The sequence below is a fragment of the Erinaceus europaeus genome, chromosome 6 (genome assembly GCF_950295315.1).
Source record: "Erinaceus europaeus chromosome 6, mEriEur2.1, whole genome shotgun sequence".
Classification (NCBI taxonomy): domain Eukaryota; kingdom Metazoa; phylum Chordata; class Mammalia; order Eulipotyphla; family Erinaceidae; genus Erinaceus; species Erinaceus europaeus.
In genome coordinates, this window is record NC_080167.1 from 54103407 (window position 1) to 54124870 (window position 21464).

The following is a 21464-nucleotide window of genomic DNA, read 5'->3' on the forward strand; positions in this document are numbered from 1 at the left end:
ATTCCTGCACTACAAATCCACTGCTCCTAGTGGCCATTTCTTTCTTTCTTCTTCTTCTTTTTCTTTCCCTGTTTTATTCCATAGGACAGAGAAACATTGAGGGGAGAGGGGGAGACAGAGAAGGAGAGAGAAAGACAGACACCTGTAGACCTGCTTCACTGCTTGTAAAGTATCCCCTTGCAGGTGTGGAGTGGGGGCTAGAACCCAGGTCCTTGAGCATAGTACTTACTATGTGTACTTAACCGGGTGTGCCACTACCCACCCTCCAGCCTGTGATCTGTCTGTCTCTCTCTCTCTCTCTGGATCTCTGTTGCTACAAGAGAGAACGAAAGGAAAGGAAGGGAGGAAGGAGGAAAGAGAAAAAGAGGAAGAGAAAGAGAGAGAAGTCAAAGCTTAGGACTTAAGACTTGTGTTTCAAAGCTGGGTTCTGACAGCCAGTAGCTTTGTTACTAAGCAGAGAACTTAGTCAGTGAAAGGCTCTGCGAGGATCATTCATTCTATCCTTTGTTAACCTCATCAGTCAGTCTGAGGAAGCTTAGTATGTAGATGCATGGTCAATATTTATGCACATACACATTGCGTATTATTTTGCACCTATGTGTACATAATGGTGATTCTGTGACTAGTAACCTATAATTATTCTGAGCACCCCTCTGATGATACAAACAGTGGTATGAGGTCCCTTTTATCCTTACTAATTTTTTATCTTGTTATAGGTGTTCTGCCACCCTAGAGCCAACTTTTCCAGATCGAGAAAGACAGAGGCAGGAAGACAGGGAAAGATGCCACAGCACTGAAACTGCCTGCAGTGCAGTGTGGTCCAGGCTGGGACCCGGATCCCTTTGGCCATCAAGGAAGGTACACTATCCAGGTGAGCTATTTTTCCAGCCCTTAACATTTCAGTCATGACATTTCCTTAGACCAGTCACAGCTTGTTGGTGAGAAGGATAAACTATTATGATGCACATGATATTAGATCAAAATAAAATCACAAAGGACGGCTGCATATCATTAGAGAAAGAAGAACCTACAGGGAAGCATGTAGGTAAGAGCAAAAGCCATAAGCCCTATCACTTGAAATAAAAAAATCCACTCTTAATAGCTGAGGTGTATCCTTCCAAGCCATTTTTCCTCTATACTGATCTGCATGTAGGTACCATACAGTTTACTTTTAAACAATTACTTTTTCCCATATTTATGAGAAAGAAAGAGTCAAAGTATGAGAGCAAATACGGCTCAGCTCTGGCTCAGAGGTATCTGGGGACCAAGCTTGGGGCTGGAGAGACCTCAGGCGTGCAAGGTCCAAGCTCTTCTGCTGAGCAAGCTCCCAGCCCCAGTCAGTTTTTCTAGGGTACAGCAGGCCACAGAGACTCTGCCAGTCATCAGCCAGCCTTACCCTAAGTGGCCACTGAGCCCCACATCAAGCTGTTTCATCGCAGGCCAAAGAGAGGGGGAGTGCCCTCCCAGTAGAGCGTACTCCTTCTTCCACTGCCATCTCCCTTTTTGTTCACTCAGTCACTCTGTGATAACATGGAAGTTTCTGTTTGCTAAGAGGATTATGGAAAATGAAGTGAGCACAGTTAAAGAATTCCATTCCTCTAAAGGTGTGAGCCAGTGGCTGCAGGGTGGGGTACTAGGAAAGCACTGTATTTAGACAAGTGACATTTGGAGCAGCTTCAGAAGCTCTTTCCATCAGCATCCAGGGCCAGCCAAGAATGCACGAGCACATGCTAGGTCACGCGCCAGAATGCACACAGGCCGAACCAGGACTGCTGACCTGATCTAGCAGAACCCACTCACAACACACTGCCCCAAAGGCAAAGGCATGTCGCACAGAACGCAGAGTGGCTCTAGAAGTCAGAGCTTCAACTTGAACTTTTTAGGGAAATCAGTTCTGGAACACAACATTTAATTTGCTGTGCACATGAAGATACATCACTGAATTTAGTTTTTAAGTTTTCCCACTTCACAAATGTTTTAATCAACAGACCAGCAATCAGCCGAAACACATCAAGGGCAGACAGAGCAGCTGTCCATCAAGTTTCTCGATGCCACAGGAATGGAAGAAGCCAACTGATAAAGAATGATTCAAGGAAAACCACCCTTGGCTTTAAATCCTGGAAATATGTAAATGCAACATAGCTTCATATGCTCAGAAAACTGGTTCTTTATTCTGCAGAGATTTTTCTGTCAGTCTAACAAGCGAAAAACAAACTATGAGTGACAGGCGCTCACACTCAGCTGATGGAGAACACAGGGTCCAACAGGAGCCACATTAATCTCACACACAGGTCAGGTGACTCGCAGGCAGAAATATTGATTCCGGCCTCGCCGACGGCCATGAAGTTTGACAAGTATTCAAATCTGTGTGGGGGGGGGGCTCTCCCCCAAATGGAACCACCTCCTCCTACTTCCTTTAGCTTGCTCCATGCTCCATACACCAAGCCACTAACTTGATTATGCAGTTTAATGCAAGTGGCAAGAATTTTTAATAATCAGGCTGTTGGCTAATAAAAGCATGAACACACAGAGCCCTAACCTGACACTGAAAGGGACTTGAAAATGGAGAATTGAAAAAGTCAGTTAACATTTTCAATATTTTTTTTTCCTTGGTCACTTTCGGAGCTGTGGTTTTCTCTTAATTTTTTTTGAAGGCTTCTTTGATGTCACATGCGAGAGAAAGAACAGGACCAGAGTGCTGCTCCTGTATGTGTAGCCCTGGGGATTGAACCAGGGGCCTCAGGCACAGAAGTCCTGCCCTTTACCAGGTCAGATACTTCCCCCAACCACTTGTTTCATTTTTTTAAATATGACCGTATAATCTTGAGCATATTCAGCAAAGCCTTCTCTACCAGACTTCTGTGTTTGCACTGAGCTCCTGAGCACTGGATCTGTGGAATTCTGGGGGAGGTGGGGCTGCTGGCACTTTCCCCCAGAGAGGATTGTGTGTATCTCCACCAGGTTCCAGAAACAGGGCTCAAAATTTGACTGTCTTTGGTCACAGTTTCCATGATTTAAAGGAATTATCAACTTACATCCCTATTTGTACACAGGAAGTGGACAAATTACAAACACACTTTTCACCAAATCAGCCAGATCTCCTCATCCACACCCTGTCCTGGTGAGCTTGATTTTGTCCAGCTCTGACTGTGTCTGAGGGGGTAGCATCTGGAGATCTCCCTGCTTTATAAGAGTCCTCCTTGGTTGCGTTCCATTCAGCTTTAGCCAGACTGTGCAGTCTGCTTTCCAGTGATGGGTAGATGGCACACCCCTTGCCCAGGCTCTGTCTTGGATCCCTATCACCTCCCATTGGCTTCAAATTACTGTACAGACTATACAGTCCTTGGAAACTCCCTCAGTTCAACAATCTATCTATAGTCTCTCCTGTATCAAGTCTTTCAGGGGCTTCTTTTCCTTTGTGTAAGTGCTTTCTTGGGATGATTTATATGAACTGAGGAGCCTGGGAGACAACCCAAATGGTAAAGAGCAGACCTTATCATGCATGAGAGCACGGGTTCAAGTCCTGCTACCGGAACAGCATGGAAGGCAACAAGAGAACTCTACGAAAGGTGGGTTGTTGCCTTGGTGTCTCTCCTCCCCATTCCTCTCACTCTCTCAAAATAAAGAATAAAAAGACTGTTCAAGAATATCTCACACATTCTAAGGCCCTTGGTTACTTCCCTGGGACTACATACAAAAAATGAGTTGACTATACAAGTAGGCAAGAGGCTCTGAAATAATAATAGGTTCCCCCCCCCCCATTAATTGCAAAATCTTGACCAAAATAGCATTCTGATGTACCCATGAAGCTGGAACAAGCTAATACATATGCCATAGGGTTCTCACAAGCTTAAGACGAAGCAATTTCACTGTTGACTGGACCCAAGAGCCATAGGGTCTCTAAAAGGCACTTCTCAGTAAGAAGCACAGGTGAACTCTGAGGAATCAATTTCTGATGAAGGTAAACCTAGAAATCCTTGTGGACACATACTTAAGAGGCACGATCAGCTACCATTATTCACTTGAAAAAGAAGGTGCCAAGGGGCTGAGCCAAGGTGGTGACTTAGAAGCAGCGGCTGGCATGAGCTCCAACAAGCAGCAGCTTGTGACCTGGGATTCTCTGGATAGGGTTCCAGATGCTAGCATGATGCCGACCAGACTTCCCTGGACAGACAACCCCACCAATGTGTCCTGGAGCTCCACTTCCCAAGATCCCTTCCCCACTAAGGAAAGAGAGACAGGCTGGGAGTATCAATCGACCTGTCAATGCCTATGTCTAGCGAGGAAGCAATTACAGAAGCCAGACCTTCCACCTTCTGCATCCCACAGTGACCTTGGGTCCATACTCCCAGAGGGATAAAGAATAGGAAAGCTATCAGGGCAGGGGATGGGATACAGAGTTCTGGTGGTGGGAACTGTGTGGAGTTGTACCTCTCTTATCCTATGGCTTAGTCAATGTTTCCTTTTTATAAATAAATTTCTTTTTAAAAAAGAAGGTACCTTATACTTTGTTAAAATAGTGAAGATAGCTTCTGATCAACTACACAAAGGCTCCATGAGAACTATATTGCCAGCTTCCAACTGTCCCAACACCTAATAGATTCTTAGGTGTCTCTGATTTGGCAAATCTTTCTCATGGCTTCAGAAGTCTATTTTTGGTGATGTAAATCACATTTAAACAATCTAGCAAAAAAAAAAAAGAGTCAGTAGTAAAAGTGCTGTTGATATTGTATGTTTCCAAAGAAACTTCCAGACTTCTGCTTGACATCTTGATAGTTTATAAGTAAATCCATAAAGGTCTGCTTTAACTGGAGAGGTGGGGGGGGAGAACAATATTTTATTCCACAATTCTAAAATTAACAGTCTAAATCATCAGAGACTAAGCATAAGATGTCTGGCTATTCTGTGAACTGAAGAGTAGATTAAATGGAACATAACCCATGACTGACAGACATGAGCTCTGGTACAGATAATAACTAAGGGGCATCTCTTAGCAGTTAAAAAAAGAAGAAGAAAAGAACAAAGCCTTCTACATTTGAGAAGATGAGAGCACATTTACTCAACAGAAATGCACAAGGGCAGGCTGGGGAGGAGAGCTCACTGGGGTGGACACAAGCCTTGCTGTGAGCATGATGGCTCTGTGCTATGGTGTCTCTCTCTTTCTCTCTCCTTTCTGTGTCTCTCTCACTCTTTCTCTCTCTCTCGCTCTCCATTTGAACAAAGCAGCAGCCTGAGCTTGGTGAAATTACACATATCTGAAGTTCTGACCCCATAAACAAACAGACGAACAAATGAACAAGCAAACAACCCCAGAAAAGAAACAGCTCAGCTGACTGAATGCAAAACCTGCCAAGTCTGATGTTCACAATTCAATCTGTGGCACTGTATGTACAGAAGTGAGGCTCATGGCTTCTCTCTCTCATATGACCTATTTACATTTTAAACTTAAAAATACTTCATTTATGTTACTCTAGTAAGGGTGAAGCAGGGCACTGCTCAACTACAGTGGTGTTGGGGGCTGAGCCTGGGACCTATGTGGCCTTAGGCACAGAGTTCTGCACCTCTGTGCTATGTCCCTGGCTCATTCTCCTATGATTTTAATAATAAGATAAACAGTAAAGGAGGAAGAAGAGGTAGATAAGGAGGAGGAAGCCAGAAATAATAACAGGGAGAAAAAGCCCATTCACGCTCCTGGGACAGCTGATGTCACTTCCTGTGGGGACACATCTTGGCCCAGCTGCTGTGTCAGGCTGCCACCCTGACAACCGGAGTCAGGATGGTCCACTTCAGCTCACCCTGCTGTAAACAAGTGCTCCAGTGGGTGTGTGCGGATGCCAGGAGGAAGAGTCATTTGTCACACTGTGGCATGCTCTACCCCTTTTCACAGTCTCCAGGAGGAGAGCCTTTCTCTTCTGGAAAGATGACAGGCTGAGTAAAGCTGGATGCCTATTTTGGGTTCTAATTGGTCTACTTGAGTATCTTATTTTTTTTTAGATGAAAAGAGTTGTTGCATCCAGACCCTTAGAGCCTCACCCCCTAATGCTCTAGATAAATAGGTTAAAATTATCCTTCAATCAAGCCCCCCCCCCACACACACAGCTCAGCCAGGAGCTCCTCCATTGTGCTGGTGGGGGGTTCTGCCAACTGCCTCTCCCCCACACCCCAGGGGCCCCAGGATTTCCACTGGGGGAGCAGAATGACCACTGTATGAGGAGCAGGTGGAGGTGACCAGGAGGCCTCTGTGAGGTCACAGAAGGCCTGCTCTGGGCAGCCCCCACAAGCCAGCACAGTGGCAGTCCTTCCACTGCCTTCACCAGTGACAGGACTGAGGGGGGGAGCAGCTGCCCAGGCTGTGAAGCTAATGAAAACACATATGGGGGGAGACACGGTGGGGGCATGTTCAAAACATGGCAGTAGAACGCTGTGCACTTGGGAGCTGCAAAGGGACCAGGCCAACTCCTCCTCCACAACCCCACGGACTGTGTGCTGAGCTCTCCTTTACAGAGGTACTTCTAGGCCCCACTACCATACCCACCCAGAAGCACCTCCTGCGTCTCCATATCATGGGGCCCTGCTTTACAAGCAAGAAGGGGCCCCTTTTCATTTCAGATGTTTACAAAGTCTCTGGGGACTTCATAACCTACCCTGAGCAGCACTCTCTCTCCTGATGGCCCCAGAACCCCCTTTAACCCCCTGTGGAGGCACTCACACCACTCACACATATGTGTACACAGATCTTTTTGGATGGGTGTGTTGAGTTCCTTAGGATATATCCCCAGGAGAGGAATTGCAGGATCATAGGGTAGGTCCATTTCTAGCCTTCGGAGAGTTCTCCAGACTGTTCTCCACAGAGGTTGAAATAATTGTGAGAAGAAAGAACAGAATTGGAGGCATCACACTCCCAGGTATCAAATTGTATTATAGAGCCATTGTCATCAAAACTGTTGGGTACTGGAACATAAGCAGACACACTAAGCAGTGGAATAGAATTGAGAACCCAGAAGTAAGCCCCCACACCTACAGACATCTAATCTTTGACAAAGGTGCCAAGACTATTAAATGGGGAAAAAACAGTCTCTTCAACAAATGGTATTGGAAAAAATGGGTTAAAAAATGCAGAAGAATGACACTGAACCACTATATTTCACCAAATACAGAAGTAAATTCCAAATGGATCAAGGACTTGGATGTTAGACCAGAAACTATCAGATACTTAGAGGAAAATATTGGCATAACTCTTTTCTGCATAAATTTTAAAGAAATCTTCAATGAAACAAATCCAATTACAAAGAAGACTAAGGCAAGCATAAACCTATGGGACATCAAATTAAAAAGCTACTGCACAGCAAAAGAAACCACTGCCCAAAACAAGAGACCCCTCACAGAATGGGAGATTTTTACATGCCATACATCAGACAAGAGTTTAGTAACCAGAATAAAGAGCTTACCAAACTCAGTAAGAAGAAAAGAAATAACTCCATCCAAAAATGGGGAGAGAATATGGACAGAATATTCACCACCGAAGAGATAAAAAAAAAAAAAAAGCTGAGAAACACATGAAAAAATGCTCCAAGTCTTTGATTGTCAGAGAAATGCAAATAAAGACAACAATGAGATACCACTTCACTCCTGTGAGAATGTCATACATCAAGAAAAGGTAACAGCAGCAAAAGCTGGAGAGGTTGTGGGGTCAAAGGAACCCTCCTACACTGCTGGTGAGAATGTAAATTGGTCTAACCTCTCTGGAGAACAGTCTGGAGAACTCTCCGAAGGCTAGAAATGGACCTGCCCTATGATCCTGCAATTCCTCTCTTGTGGATCTATCCCAAGGAACCCAACACACCCATCCAAAAAATCTGTGTACACATAGTTCTTAGCAGCACAATTTGTAATAGTCAAAACCTGTTGTCCAACAACAGATGAGTGGCTGAGCAAGTTGTGGTATATTTACACAATGGAATACTACTCAGCTATAAAAAAGGGTTACTTCACAGTTTTCAGCCGATCTTTGATGGAACTTGAAAAATTCATGTTAAGTAAAATAAGTCAGAAACAGAAGGATGAATATGGGATGATCTCACTCTCAGGCAGAAGTTGAAAAAGAAGATCAGAAGAGAAAACACAAGTAGAACCTGAACTGGAATTTGCATGTTGCACCAAAGTAAAAGGCTCTGGGGTGGGTGGGTAGGGGGGAGAATACAGGTCCAGAAAGGATGACAGAGGATCTTGGGGGTCCTATTGTTATATGGAAAACTGAGAAATGTTATGCATGTACAAACTATTGTATGCACTGTTGAATGTAAAACATTAATTTCCCAATAAAGAATTAAAAAAAAGAAAGAACAGCCTCAAGATCTAAAGTGTTTTCAAATGAAAACTTTTATTAACAAAACTTGCATTCCTTTAGGAATTATCTAGAATTTAGTACCAAAATAAAATGGCTAGTTGCAAGACATACGCTATTAAAAGATCACCGCTCACGCAGTTTCTATTGAGAATGCACAAGAACAGATTAAAAATGTTCGTAATCCCCCATAAACAGTTTGAAACACACACACGTCATCTTAGAGCCAAAAAAATTTCAACCAGAGAGAAGTATAATAAAATCCCTTATTGCGTATCTGGAAATTGGGCACCTGGTTTAATCCTCTGACACAGAATGAATGCCTCTGAGACCTATCCTTCCCAATTTCAAAACCCTCATGACCTTTATATACAGACAAGTTTTCCTTTAAGTCAGTGAGCACCTTAAGTGAGGGGCCAGACAGATGGCTCAGCAGGGAGGGTGAGTGACCTTCTATGTGCGGAGTCTGAGTTTGAACCCAGGCACTGCACAGTAGGGGCTATGATGCTGGGGGAAGCTCCTGTGAGGTGGTATCTCTTTAAATGACAGAGTGGACTATAACAGTGAGATTGTTTATACATGAGACCCCAGCTCAAAAATCAAACAAAGCAACAACAACAAATAAAAACCCAATTCAAGAGAGGAAAATCACCCTCTGCTTTTAAAGAAAGCCAGAGCAGAAGTAGGATGTCTTGACTGGCTTGCTCAACTTCCTTTGTCACCTCTTTACTGAATGGGCCACCTTGTCTATATCATGTTGGACTCAGGAGGAAAAAATTACATATTTCTCTAGATCCTTCAAGGAAATAGGAAAGCCTCATGTCCTATAACCATGTGAAGACAGCCCAGTGCTGAAGCCAAGAACAGGTATGATTCATGTGTTAAAGGTAGGAAGAGCCTCCCAAGCTCTCATTCATATTGGGTCTTCCCAAGACACAGGACATGCTTTTAGAAGGTGCTGGGTGTACATGGTTAAAGAACACATGGTGAAAAGGAGCTCCAGGCTGGGGAGATGGCACAGTGACAGAGCACAGGACTTGCATGTCCAGACCTTAAAGCTGCAGGATTAATCTCCATACGTCTGTATGCCAGAGGACAGTGGTGTTCTGATTTCTCACTCATGGAAAAACTAATTAATTAATTAATTAACTCCAGTGAATCTAAGGAAATGAAGGGAAAAGCAACATCATAACAGATCAATTACATGGCTACATTCCTTCTGGTCTCTTCTTTCTTAACTTCATTGGTCCCACAGATTGTTACTTTTCAAAATACTATCTATTGCATAGTTAATAGATGTACAAAATAATACACTCAACAGGTACCAAAGTGTAGAGACTGTGCCCTCCCCTCTCTGACTTTAGAGCTCCAGTTCCTCCTCTAGAGATGAGAACACTGCCCTACTTAGCTGTGTATTCTTCATAAATACCCCCAGTATATGTTCTTTGCCACTAGGGCTATCACTGAGGCTTGGTGTCTACATAACTTCACCATCCCCAATGGTCATCTTTTCCCCTTTTTCTTTCTGTTTTAATTGAGGCAGAGACAGGCAAAGAGAAAAGGAGAAACACCTGCAGCACTGCTCCACTGCTCCTGAAGCCCCCACCCACCCCAGTAGGTGGGTACTGGAGGCTTGAACCTGACAGCATTTGCTCACTCACCAAGATCCTATCCCTAAAACTTGTACATACACTCACAATACTCCCCTGATAAACAAAGAGAAGGCATACAAAATGACCTCAACTTGGGGCAAGGTTTCTCACTTTTGAGAAACATTTGTGTGTGTGTATTTAAGGACCTGTTTCATTTATAGTTGAGTTTAGTGTGGTCAAAAGAAAAGAGTCATAAAACAAAACAAAACAAAACAATCAGAAAACTTTCACAAAGACATTGTCTTAGCTTAGTACTGCACATTGAGAGTGTGTGTTGATGTTCTGAATACACTTTATTGAGTAGCAGCAAAAGGCAAGGAATTACAATTTGACCTTTTCTGGACACCAGTATGTTTTTTTTCTCCATGTAGAAACCAGGACAAGCTGTCAGAGGTCCCTGTGTATGGAATGGGTTATTTATAAGAAGACACAGAGGACAAATCCATGCAAAGCCCAGTCACCAGGAATCATACGTCATGTTTTCAGAAGGATCCCAGATTCTCAAGGTAGAAGAAATAAAAAGTGCACTTAACCCAAAAATACAGATAATATTCCTGGGGGAAAAATGAGTCATATACACTGAAGAATAGTGAATATAATGTATTTAGCACCATGTCTGTCACATGGTAAATACTCAGTAAGTTTATTTTTATTGGTCTTATTAGCATCATTAAAATCACTGCAAAGGAGAAAACAAAGGCTCCGAAGGAAAATGATAAAAGGAACCCAGAGGAAGTGGACTGTGAAGCAACAACCAGAAGTATCCCAAGATTCAGTAGGTAAACATGGGAGGAAGGCTTCCAGACAGGCTGCACATCTGGGGAGGGAGGAGGTATACCTCTGAAGGCATCACCCAGCCTTGGCCTTCAGTGCTCACTCCCCTGTGGAGCTTAGTCAAGGATCTCAGGCACTGGCTCAGCTCTTATTAGGGACACTGCCACACCCTTCTGTCCTGTTACTAGGACAGAAAGAGTAGGACAGAGTAACTTCCTTCTGAGTATTTCCTCACACCATGAAGATACAAGTCTTTCCCTTTTCAGATTTACTTATTATTGGGGGGTGGGGGGGGAGGAAGGGGGGGAGAGGTGGGGGAACTAGAGCATCAACTCTGGCACATGCTGTGCTGAGGACTGAACTAAAAATCTGTGCGCTAGACCAGCACTCTATTGCTAAGCCAAATGCCCAAGTTTTTCTCATAGACCTTCAGAAACAGAGCTCAGAACTCGGGGGACATAGTCCTGGGTCTCACACTCCCCAGGTACTAGGAATCCAGCCACTAGAAAGGCAATGTGTCTACTGCTGTTACTCTATGCCTTTTCAATGAATCAGTTTAGCAATCTCATCTCAAAGGGAACCTTAACTTTGGATGACTGCAGAGCGGAAAATTTTAGAAAAATATGGATACTCTTTTAAAATCTGAACCTGGTGTTGCCAACTATTCTCAATCTCACTGTTGTCAGACCAAACCCAGTAACCTACTGGAGGGAAACAAAGAGATAGCTAGCACCCTGCAGGTTGTTTGCATGGAATTATGAGTAAGTTCTCTGATACAGGTTGTAAATCTCACACCCAACTGACAAAGGCACAGTCTTAAACGATCCTCTACATGCCACTTTCTCCACCCTATTAAGATGCTCATTGTTCCTTTGATTTATCTGATGATAAATTTTTGATGACTGGTAAGTCTCATAAAATTGCTCTGATGCTGACTACACTGATTAATAAGTCTGAAGAATCGAAAGTGTCAGGAATTCATGTGTACGAATAAGTTACTGCCAAACATCTATTAGACATTCCATAAAATATAGAATGAAAAAGGTTGATCTGGTCATTTTATCTTGTATCCATTTTCCTGTAACCATTTATATTCAGAATCATCATCATCTTCCCTCGGGTTGAAAAAAAAATCTATGAAATAAATCCAAACCGGGGGGGGGGGGCACAATTCAAAATTAAACTAAATAAAAAGAAACAAGTTGATCTACATGATCAATGTGTGACCCAGGAAGACCCAGGAAAAGAAAGAGCTCGGGAGTTATTGCTGGGGTGGTTCTCAGAGGTGGTCTCAGTGGAAGCTCTGCCTTTGAAAATAGAGGAGCAGCCGAGTTGTGTGATAAAGTCATCTGCATCTCACAAAGCCACCTCTGGGACCAGCAAGGGAAGGCCAGACCTTGCCTTCCCTTCTTTGTCTTGAGGGTGTCACAGAAGATGTCTCTGCACCTTGATTCCCAGTGCATGCTGTGAAATGATGCTTTCACAAACCTGTTTTAATTACAGGAAAGGAGATTTTTGTGCCTGTCACAAGAAATCAGATGTTGCCTGTTAAGATTCCAGAGACTTCCTAAGACAATGGGGGAAAAGGAAAAGAAATTATAATGGCTACTTGTGGGCACAGTTACTGGAAATCCCAGACTTCACACCCTCCGTGGCAGAGTGCTTCCACCTGGGACCCCAGGGCCCCAGGAAGAAGGCACCACATTGGCCAGTGGGGTCCCATTCCATCATGTGAAGCAAACAAGAAGCACACAGGTCCTCTCAACTCCATTTTCCCTCCAGAAGACTCCTGGGATAGAAACAACTTGGGGTCCAGTGGCTTCTGCTCTGTTAGCCTCATGACCTAAATTCTCCAGCCAAACATAGCATAGCAAGTGACTGAGTGGGTCTCTGTCATTCCCAAAGGGCTCCCAGTTCTAAGCAGCTTCTGCTTCAACAAGGTTCGTTCTTAGGAGATTACTGACAAAGGCACTGACCCCTCTGCTGGAAACAGTGTCACATGTGTCCCTCAAATAGAACAGTGGTGAAGCCATATGCTTTCCAGAGGAAGAGACAACTCTAAAAGCTAAGCATGTAAGACAGAATACATTTCAAATTTATTTGAGATTTAAAATAAATATTTAAAAACATTATGAAATGATGTATAAACATAGCTGAATATGAAAGATTATTTTTAAATAGTCTTAGGTTTAAAAAATCTTATTTTTCTAATTTGATAGGACAGAGAAAAATTGAAAGCAAAGGGGAGATAGAGAGGAAGAGATAAAGAGAAACCCCTGCAGAACAGCCATATTGCTTCTGAAGCTTTCCTCCTGCAGGGGGCCCTGGAGGCTTGAACCTAGCTCCTTGCGCATGGTAACATGCGCTCAACCAGGTGTGCCACCACCTGGCCTCAAATGTGTACAGTTATTACCTTAGTACATGATGAATAAGCTATTATATCAGTCATGTGATCATAACGCCATTTAAGTTTTTTATCTGATAAATAAATGGTGATTTATTTCAATTCCTTTCATAATACTACATATTCTAAATCAAAATACCTGGTAATACAGAAGAACCTTTAATCACAAAAATTATAACAACAATAACAACAGCAAAACAAATGTCTGAAAATAATGGGTAAGACTAAGAGAGCAGAGCTGAGTAAGAAGTCAGCATCCAATAAATAAAAAGAAGATACTACAGTGTAGACAATCGAAACAGTTTTGTTTGGTTATAATACACAACTTATTAATTTATCTCTCAAATAAAAATAGTAAGTGAAGGCAATAACTCATCTTGGCTGGAGAGAAAGCATCAGGCATTGAACTTTAAGATTACTGGGAGCTAATAAAGGTTATCGATACATGGCACTGGTCCATCCATTTCATTTCATTGTGTGAGTCAATTGTCAATAGTTTAATGGGACTGCATTGAACTCAGAAGAGATCCTCTCAAAGAGAAAATAACCAGACATATTTCCTTCTTGGAGTGTCTAGCTCAAGCCTAGCCTATCTTTATTTTCCTCCTGCCAACTGTCAACCAATTATCTACGTTCTACTTACCATAAACCAATACTACAATGTATCAAACCACACGTTATACTGTACAGACACAGGAAAACAAGTGTGACAGTCAACCTACAAGAGCCATAGCATGTGGACAGAGACACATGCTGCTTTTCAACCTTATGGAAACCTTTTGTGCTGCCAGCTTCAAAGTAAACATCACTCCTCTCCTTGTGATTCAGGGGTGTTTTTTTTTTCCCCTTCTCTTTCTCTCTATTTATTCACATCTACTTTTTTAAAAGAAAGAATTTACTTATTTTTACTTACTTATTTTACTGAGATGCAAGGGTGAAATACAGAGGGAGAGACAGAAACACCTGCAGCAAGAAACTGAGCCAAGTGCTTCATGTGTGCAAATCCCATGCTTTGCCACTGAGCTGTCTCCCTGGACTTCATGACTCTTTGTGCTAAGTGTGCTGAGTGAGATGCAGGCAGACTGCACTGATGGCACTTCTGCTATCAATTAAACCTGAGCCCACCAGGGCTGAGGGGTCAATGGCCTATCTGAAAGCAAGAGAATTCATGGGTACACATGAAGAACCTTTCCTTCATCTGTGTCTGTCTCTAGGGGACAGGTATGAGGAGGACATTCCAGAGAAGCTAGAAGATGGCGGCTTCTAGAGGCCTTCAGGAATGCCATTTAGCTGCCTGAAACTGGTTCTTAAACCCTGGTAGGGCCCACCTTCAATGTTTACAGGTTCAGGGTATGTGTATAGAAGTTTGTAGTTCAGATGGAAAGAGCCAGTGGGAAGCATCTTTGATGAAAAACAAACAAACAAAAAACTGAACCACTCTGTACAGTGGACAATACCATAATTTTTAAAAATCAGTTTTAAAAGACATTTAAAAACTTTATATGTGGCGGGGGCGGGGGGTGGGGGGAGTCTGGGCAATGCCGCCCCCAGCTGAGCATACATGTTACCATCCACAAGGTCCCTGGTTCAAGTCCCGGGTCTGCACCCAAAGGGGGAAGCTTCATGAGCAGTGAAGCAGTGCTGCAGGTGTTTCTCTTTCTCTCTCCTACTCTATCTTCCCTTTCCCTCTCGATTTCTGTCTTATTAAATAAAAATACATTTAAAGAAGCTACATGCAGCAAAAATTGTAAAAATTAACAAAGAAAAGTGTGACTTCTGATGTCTATCTGAATAACAGAACTAAACTAGTTAAAAAGCACAACAGTAAAATCCTTTTAAATTTAATTTAGCAATCCATCAAAAAATCTTTGGAAAAGTAAGTTTATGTATTTTTCTTCTAAGAGACTTTCCTCTTCTTATTTTTTTAATTTTAAGAAATATTATATTTGTTTATTGGATAGAGACAGAGAGAAACTGAGATGGAAGGGTGAAATAGAGAGCAAGAGAGAAAGAGAAACACCTGCAGCACTGCTTTACCATTTGTGAAGCTCCCCCGCCCTGCAGCTTGAACCCAGGTCCTTGCACATGGTGACATGGGTGCATGACTAGGTGAGCCACCACCCAGATCCTCTCTTCCTGTAGAGTGTGTGTGGGGGGGGAGTATTAATTTATCAGTGCAATTAACAGCTTTTGATCAGAGAAAGAGTTAAGAGACAAAATCAAAGATCAAGTTAAACAACTGACATTTTGTCCAACATAATTTGAAAAATGTTCTGACTCTTCACTTCTGTCACTACCTAGAGAAGGACTGGTAGGCAATGTCACCATGTGTAGAGAAAATGAGACAGAGATGGGCCACAATACTCAGACAAATCAAAGCACAAAATATAGGCTTCCTTTTCCTCATTGATATCCCTAGAACTATTAAGCAAATGAAACATTTCTGTATGAAAATAGGTCTACAGGCATCAAATTCTTGAATTATACTTTGAATGATCAGGGCAATGCAATAATACAACTATTAACTTAAAAAAAGGGAACCAAAATCTACATACATAGCGTCTCTAAAGGAAATATAAATTACCAGGGACTCAGTATGTAGTCAACTTTCAAAAATAAAAACAATCTTTATGTCAACAGCTCTAGGAAAATAAATAGGTTCTTAACTTTCATAGTGACTATAAAGGAATAGTATTTTTTTCTCTGGCTAAATATGAGCTATTTTCCAGATACAGTAATGAAACAAAGAAGTCTACATTATTTTGCATGCTGATCATTGCCATGCAAAATTTACTAACTACTAGAAAGGTCCTGGCAGTTTAACTCTCCCCTCCATCTTTCTGGAATATTTATAAACCATCTTCTAGTTCTGTGCATAAATTTAGACTTCACTGGAAAATGATAGGAATTCAAGAAGTTCCATTTTTGTTGTTAGATATGATTTCCTTCTGGAAAGGACTGTCTGTCTTAAAATGAACAGAATCTCCTACTAGGTGTGAAATGCTTTAGCCTTCTGGTAGACCTAAAGTAACTGTTACTTAAGGATCTTCTAGGCCACCGGCTCAGCAGTCTCTAGAGGATATAGCAGCTGTCAAATATAGCCAATTTATGTCCATTATAATATATATGAGGTTTGCCCAGTATTGCAGAATAAACAAATCACTTCATTTTAATACTATAAGTAAAGCAGTCTGAAGAACAGGAATGAAGACAGAAGTATTATTCCTTACAAATCCAACAGACTGATGCATTTGGCTGGATTTCTAGTGAAAATAACTTGCCAGCATTTTTATTCCTCATCACTGCCCACCACTCACCAAACTCTGCTCTGTCTAAATGTTTCCATGGATAACAGAGTGGGCACTTCGGTAACTGCCCCAAGTATGTACAATAAGCAAATGTTTCCATTAACTAATATGAATGTTATGGTTGATCTCTACTTGAGACAGAAAAGCAAAGCAGAAGGCAGGTGAGCATGATCCCTTTCTTTAGAGAAGTCACAAGAGAGGGCCGGGCAGTGGCACACCTGGTTAAGCTCACATAGTGCTAAGCACAAGGACTCACACAAGGATCCAGGTTCAAGCCTCCAGCTCCCCACCTGCAGGGGAGATGCTTCACAAGCAGCAAGAGAAGGTCTATAGGAGTCTATCTTTCTGTTTCCCTCTCTATCTTCCCCTCCTCTCTCAACTTGTCTCTGTTCTATCCAGTAAAATGGGAAAAGTGGCCACTGGAAGTGGATTTGTAGTGCCAGCACCGAGGCTCAATGATAACCCTGGAGGCAGAGAGAGAGAGAGAGAGAGAGAAGTCACAAAAAAGGAAGGGCCCTTAGAATACAGAATGTGCATGTCTGAGACCCCAGAGGTTCCTGACCTTCTACTAGATCTGAGCTGTACTCTGATTTTTCATTATTCTCCTCCCTCTCCACTTCCCCTCTCCCTCCTCCTCCTCCTCCTGCTCCGCCTCCTCCTCCTTCTCTCTCTCTCTCTCTCTCTCTCTCTCATTTAGTAGATAAGGAAATCTTAAGAAATGAAGAAAAAGCCAGAAAGAAAGATGGGGAAGCTTCCTTGGAGAGGTGCCACACTGGAAATAAGACACAAGGACAGGCCTGCTTCGCAAATTGCAGCCTTCACGGGATGCCTTTTCAACATGCCTCTTTCAACAGACACATTTTCAGCTGAACATTTGTCAAACCTCTCCTTTTGTTAAGAGTTAACTTGTCAGTTTGGAAAATAGCTCTGCACTTTCTAGCCACCTCCCTTGATGGAAATGTGAAAGGTGTGAGTTGCTCCCTTTCACAAAGAATCTTGTCAAGGACCCTGACTCCAACCCTGACTTCTCTTGGGGAGGGAAAAGGAATCTAGTTTCTGGAAATTGAACAAGCAGTGACTCTTCGATCATAGTTCTGCTTCACAGGAAATCAAGGTGGGTGCACAAGGAGAAAAGCACCAGAACAAGAGGTAAAGGGGCTTGTGGAAACTCCACAGTGTCTGACAACGTGGAGGCTTTTAGGCTTTTGTCCTTAACAACCCTGCCCGGCAGGAAATTATTCCACTTTCAGATGGGGAAGAGCTCATAATGAACGGGCAAAGTAATGATACCAGCCAGCTCGCTCCCTTCGCAGAAAGCACGATAAATGAACAAAGGGAGCAGGCTCCACCTGAGAAATGATGCAAAAGACATGATGAATGCCCTCAATGTGCTCAGAGGAGCAATCTCCTGAACCACCCGCCCAGCCACACCCACCCTCAGCTCCCCTGCCTGTGGCCCAAGTTCATCTCTTTATCAAGCTCGATCATCTCAAAGCATTTTCATTCTTCCTGTCCGCTGACTTCTCTGCTTTGTCTCCAATGTCCAGGTCCCCTCTCGGAGTCAGTTCATTATTATCTGGAAGCCAGACAATCCATCTTCCCTGCCTGTCTCTGCTCTAGACTCAGAAGGCCTCTGAGGAGGTGCTTAGAACATGAAGGTCACTGGGAAGGTTGACCAGAGACCCAGGATGAGAAGGAAATGTGTCACTAAGTCTTCAGCTGCTTTCCTTTAGGTAATGTATTAATTGGTTAAAAACAAACAGTAATTCACTATAATTCTAAATCTGAAACAAAATTTAAAAAGCTTCTGTGGTAGTCTAAAGCTCTCTACAAATAAAGGACTTTTACTAAGAGGGGAATTTTTGTGGTTTACAAACAAAATAAGAAGTAGTGGTTAGCAAGTGCAGGCTTTAGAGTAGAAGAGTTAAGATAGAGGTCTCTATGTGAAAATATTGATCAGAGCTTATACTGTAAGAAGTAAACTGTCTTCTCAAAGGCTGCCACACATAAAAAACTTTTTAAAGTAGCCAATGGGGGGACCGGATGGTAGCACAGTGGGTTAAATGCACATGGCACAAAACTCAAGGACTGGCATCAGGATCCCAGTTCGAGCTCCTGGCTTCCCCTCTGCAGGGGGTTCGCTTCACAGGCTATGAAGCAGGTCTGCAGGTGTCTACCTTTCTCTCCTCCTCTCTGTCTTCCCCATCTCTCTCAATTTCTCTCTGTCCTATCAAACAACAATAGCCATAACAATAACAATAACAACCACAACAAGGGCAACAAAAGGGAAAAAAATAGCCTCCAGGAGCAGTGAATTTGTAGTGCTGGCACTGAGCCTCAGCAGTAACCCTGGAGGCAAAAAAAAAAAGTAGCCAATTACCTGCTTGTGATGATTGTTTTTTGGGAGATGGGAAGGAGGAAACTGCTCTTCAACTAAAAAGTGGCTACTTATAAAAGTAACTGAAATTAAAGAATTAAGTCAGATTCTTATTCTATGGGGACATATTAATATATATTAATGGAAATGAGCTTTGATTTTAAGAACCATTGTATACTAGTAATGAATGCTTAAAAGCGAGTGTGTTAATCTACATGAATAGCCACATCTACTCATATTGAAAAGGAGACCTGGTATAGAGCTGTGTCACCTGCACACACCTGGGTTCAATCACACACACATGCACACACACTCCAAGCAATAGTGCTGTTTTTGTACAAGTATTAAATAAACAAACAAAAAGGAAATTTAAGTGTTGAATTAAGTTTAACTAAGTGTGTTTCAGTCAGCAGTCCACATTAGGGGACGGGTACTTGAAAAATCAGAGAACGGAAGAACAACAGAGAAGAACTGAGAGGAGCCCTGGCAGACCATCCCCCTCCACCCCCTCCAGCCCCAGCTCCCAGAATGGGCCTCCTCCAAGCAGAGCCACACAGAGGCTTCTCTAACAGCAGCCAGTCGGGTTAGCCTAGCACCCTTAACTTTTTAAGTGTCAATTTACGAGTATTTCCTATAAGGCAATGAAATAGAAAACATAAGCAAATATACAAATTGCTTAAGATTATTCTGCTCTTTCTGCCTAGGGTATAGCAACAGAGGTAAGAATATGCATATCACATGTTTCTGATTCAATGTGTCACACAGTCCTGTCCATTCCACTACTAATTCAATCAAAACCACATGCCCGTGTTCAAATAAGCAGATACCCTCTCAAGAGGGACTAACGGTGATTAATTACCCAGTAATGGCTCTGAGGGATACAAAACCCAGAAATCGACCCATTTAAGTTTTTCAAAATGAAATAAAAATATAAGTACTTTTGTACACATGTATTCTAACTCTCTGTAAACTATAGATTAACATACAGTAAAATATGCTAACCAGAATAATAAACATAGCGTGTTCCCCAATTCTGGAATAACAGAAGATTGTGTTTTTCTGCAGGTTGCCACACCAATGGCTTTCTGAAAACATCTCCTGCAAAGCCAGCTCCACAGAACTCCCATCTTCAATAAGAAACTAGAGCCTCATCCAAAACCAATGACAGCAATGATTAACAGTTTAAGGAGAACAAAATGAACAATAATCTGCTAACTTGCAATTATATTTTCAGACATTTTCATAATTTACTAAACTAATTTCCAAGGCTGAGCTATATTCATATTAAAAAACCACTATGTCTAACAGAATTGCATATATTTTTGTGGCTTATGATACAATAACATACTCTGTAACTTGTTTCATTTTACTCTTAAGGTAAGTTTTAAGATATATTTTGTCAGTGCCACAGAACAATCTTAGAAGAACTCTTAAACAAAGTTTAAATTGCTTTCAGAAATGAGGCTATGCCTCCCTCTAGGCAGGTTTTTTTTTTTTTTCTCCAGGATTATCACTGGGGCTCAGTGCGGCACTATGAATGTACTGCTCCTAGAAGCCATTTTTTCCATTTCATTGGATAGGAGAGAGTGAAATTGAGAGAATGGGGAGACAGAGAGTGAGAGAGAAAGATAAGACACCTACAAACCTGCTTTGTGAAGCAACTCCCCTACATGAGAAGAGCCAGGGGCTCGAACCCGGATCCTTGTGTGGATCCCCGTGCTTAGTACTATGTGAGTTTAACCAGGTGTGCCACCTCCCAGGTCCCCCAGTTTTTATCTATTTTAATGCCATTATTTTGGGGGGCTCATCTATGTGACTCTGTTGGAGGTGATATGAACCTTTCAAATCCTGGAGGTGTGTCCCGGGGTATATAGTGAGAGGAGCCCCTGACAGACATCAATTTTGCCCTGATGATTAATTCTGCCCCTGACGCACCACCAGGTAGGAGTGAAATGAGTGCTGTGCTGAGAAGCGGGATTTTCCTGGTACTCATAATGGGAGAGGCCCAACTCTATGTGACCTCGAGTACAATCTAGTTCTTCTCTAAAAGCTGAGGCATTAAATGATGGTTTCAGTGTAGACTGGGGATAACATGAGACAGGAACACGAGGAGGAATAAGGGCAGCAGGGCAGGTGGGATGACTGGGGTGAGGGCTGAGTCCCTCCCCAGAGTCGCCTTTGAGCCCTGGAACTATCTGAGGGATTGTGATGCCATGGCTTTCAGCTAGCTGAGTCCCAGTCCTTTTACTACTCCTCCTCCCCCCCTCCTTCTCTTTCTCTTCCTCCTCCTCCTGCATCTGCCTTTTCTTATTCTCAAAGATAGATTATCATTACACTAAAGTAAAAAACTTCAAAAGAACTTTTAAAGAAAAGAAGAATGCTGTCCTAGTAGCTTCTCCTGGTTCTATAAACTGATTAACTATTTTGTTCATAACATTTGTTATTCTTTGCACTCAAAGGAGAAAAAAAGTGCATTCTGATCCTAATGTGTCTGGTGGATTTCCTCAGTGTCATGAATATTCAACTAATTTAATACCTTAAAAACTTCTCAACAAAACTGGTATAAATTCCCTTTGAAAATGGCAATTAAAAACAATCTATAAAT

The 21464-nt window shown here is 42.4% G+C and overlaps 1 protein-coding gene and 1 long non-coding RNA gene across 4 annotated transcripts in view; one reads left to right on the top strand and one right to left on the bottom strand.

The window, feature by feature from the left end:
• The window catches only part of RSU1 (Ras suppressor protein 1), a 148435-nt gene that overhangs the window by 52793 nt on the left and 74178 nt on the right, over nt 1–21464 (bottom strand). The window lies entirely within an intron of this gene.
• Nucleotides 6310–20235, top strand: LOC132538936 (uncharacterized). Of its 2 annotated transcripts, none has more exons than XR_009550260.1 (5): nt 6310–6506; nt 10368–10502; nt 10662–10775; nt 18030–18215; nt 19925–20235. It is a non-coding gene; the product is annotated as an uncharacterized LOC132538936 (long non-coding RNA). The 2 variants fall into 2 exon arrangements; XR_009550261.1 differs by lacking the exon at nt 6310–6506 and adding an exon at nt 9154–9231.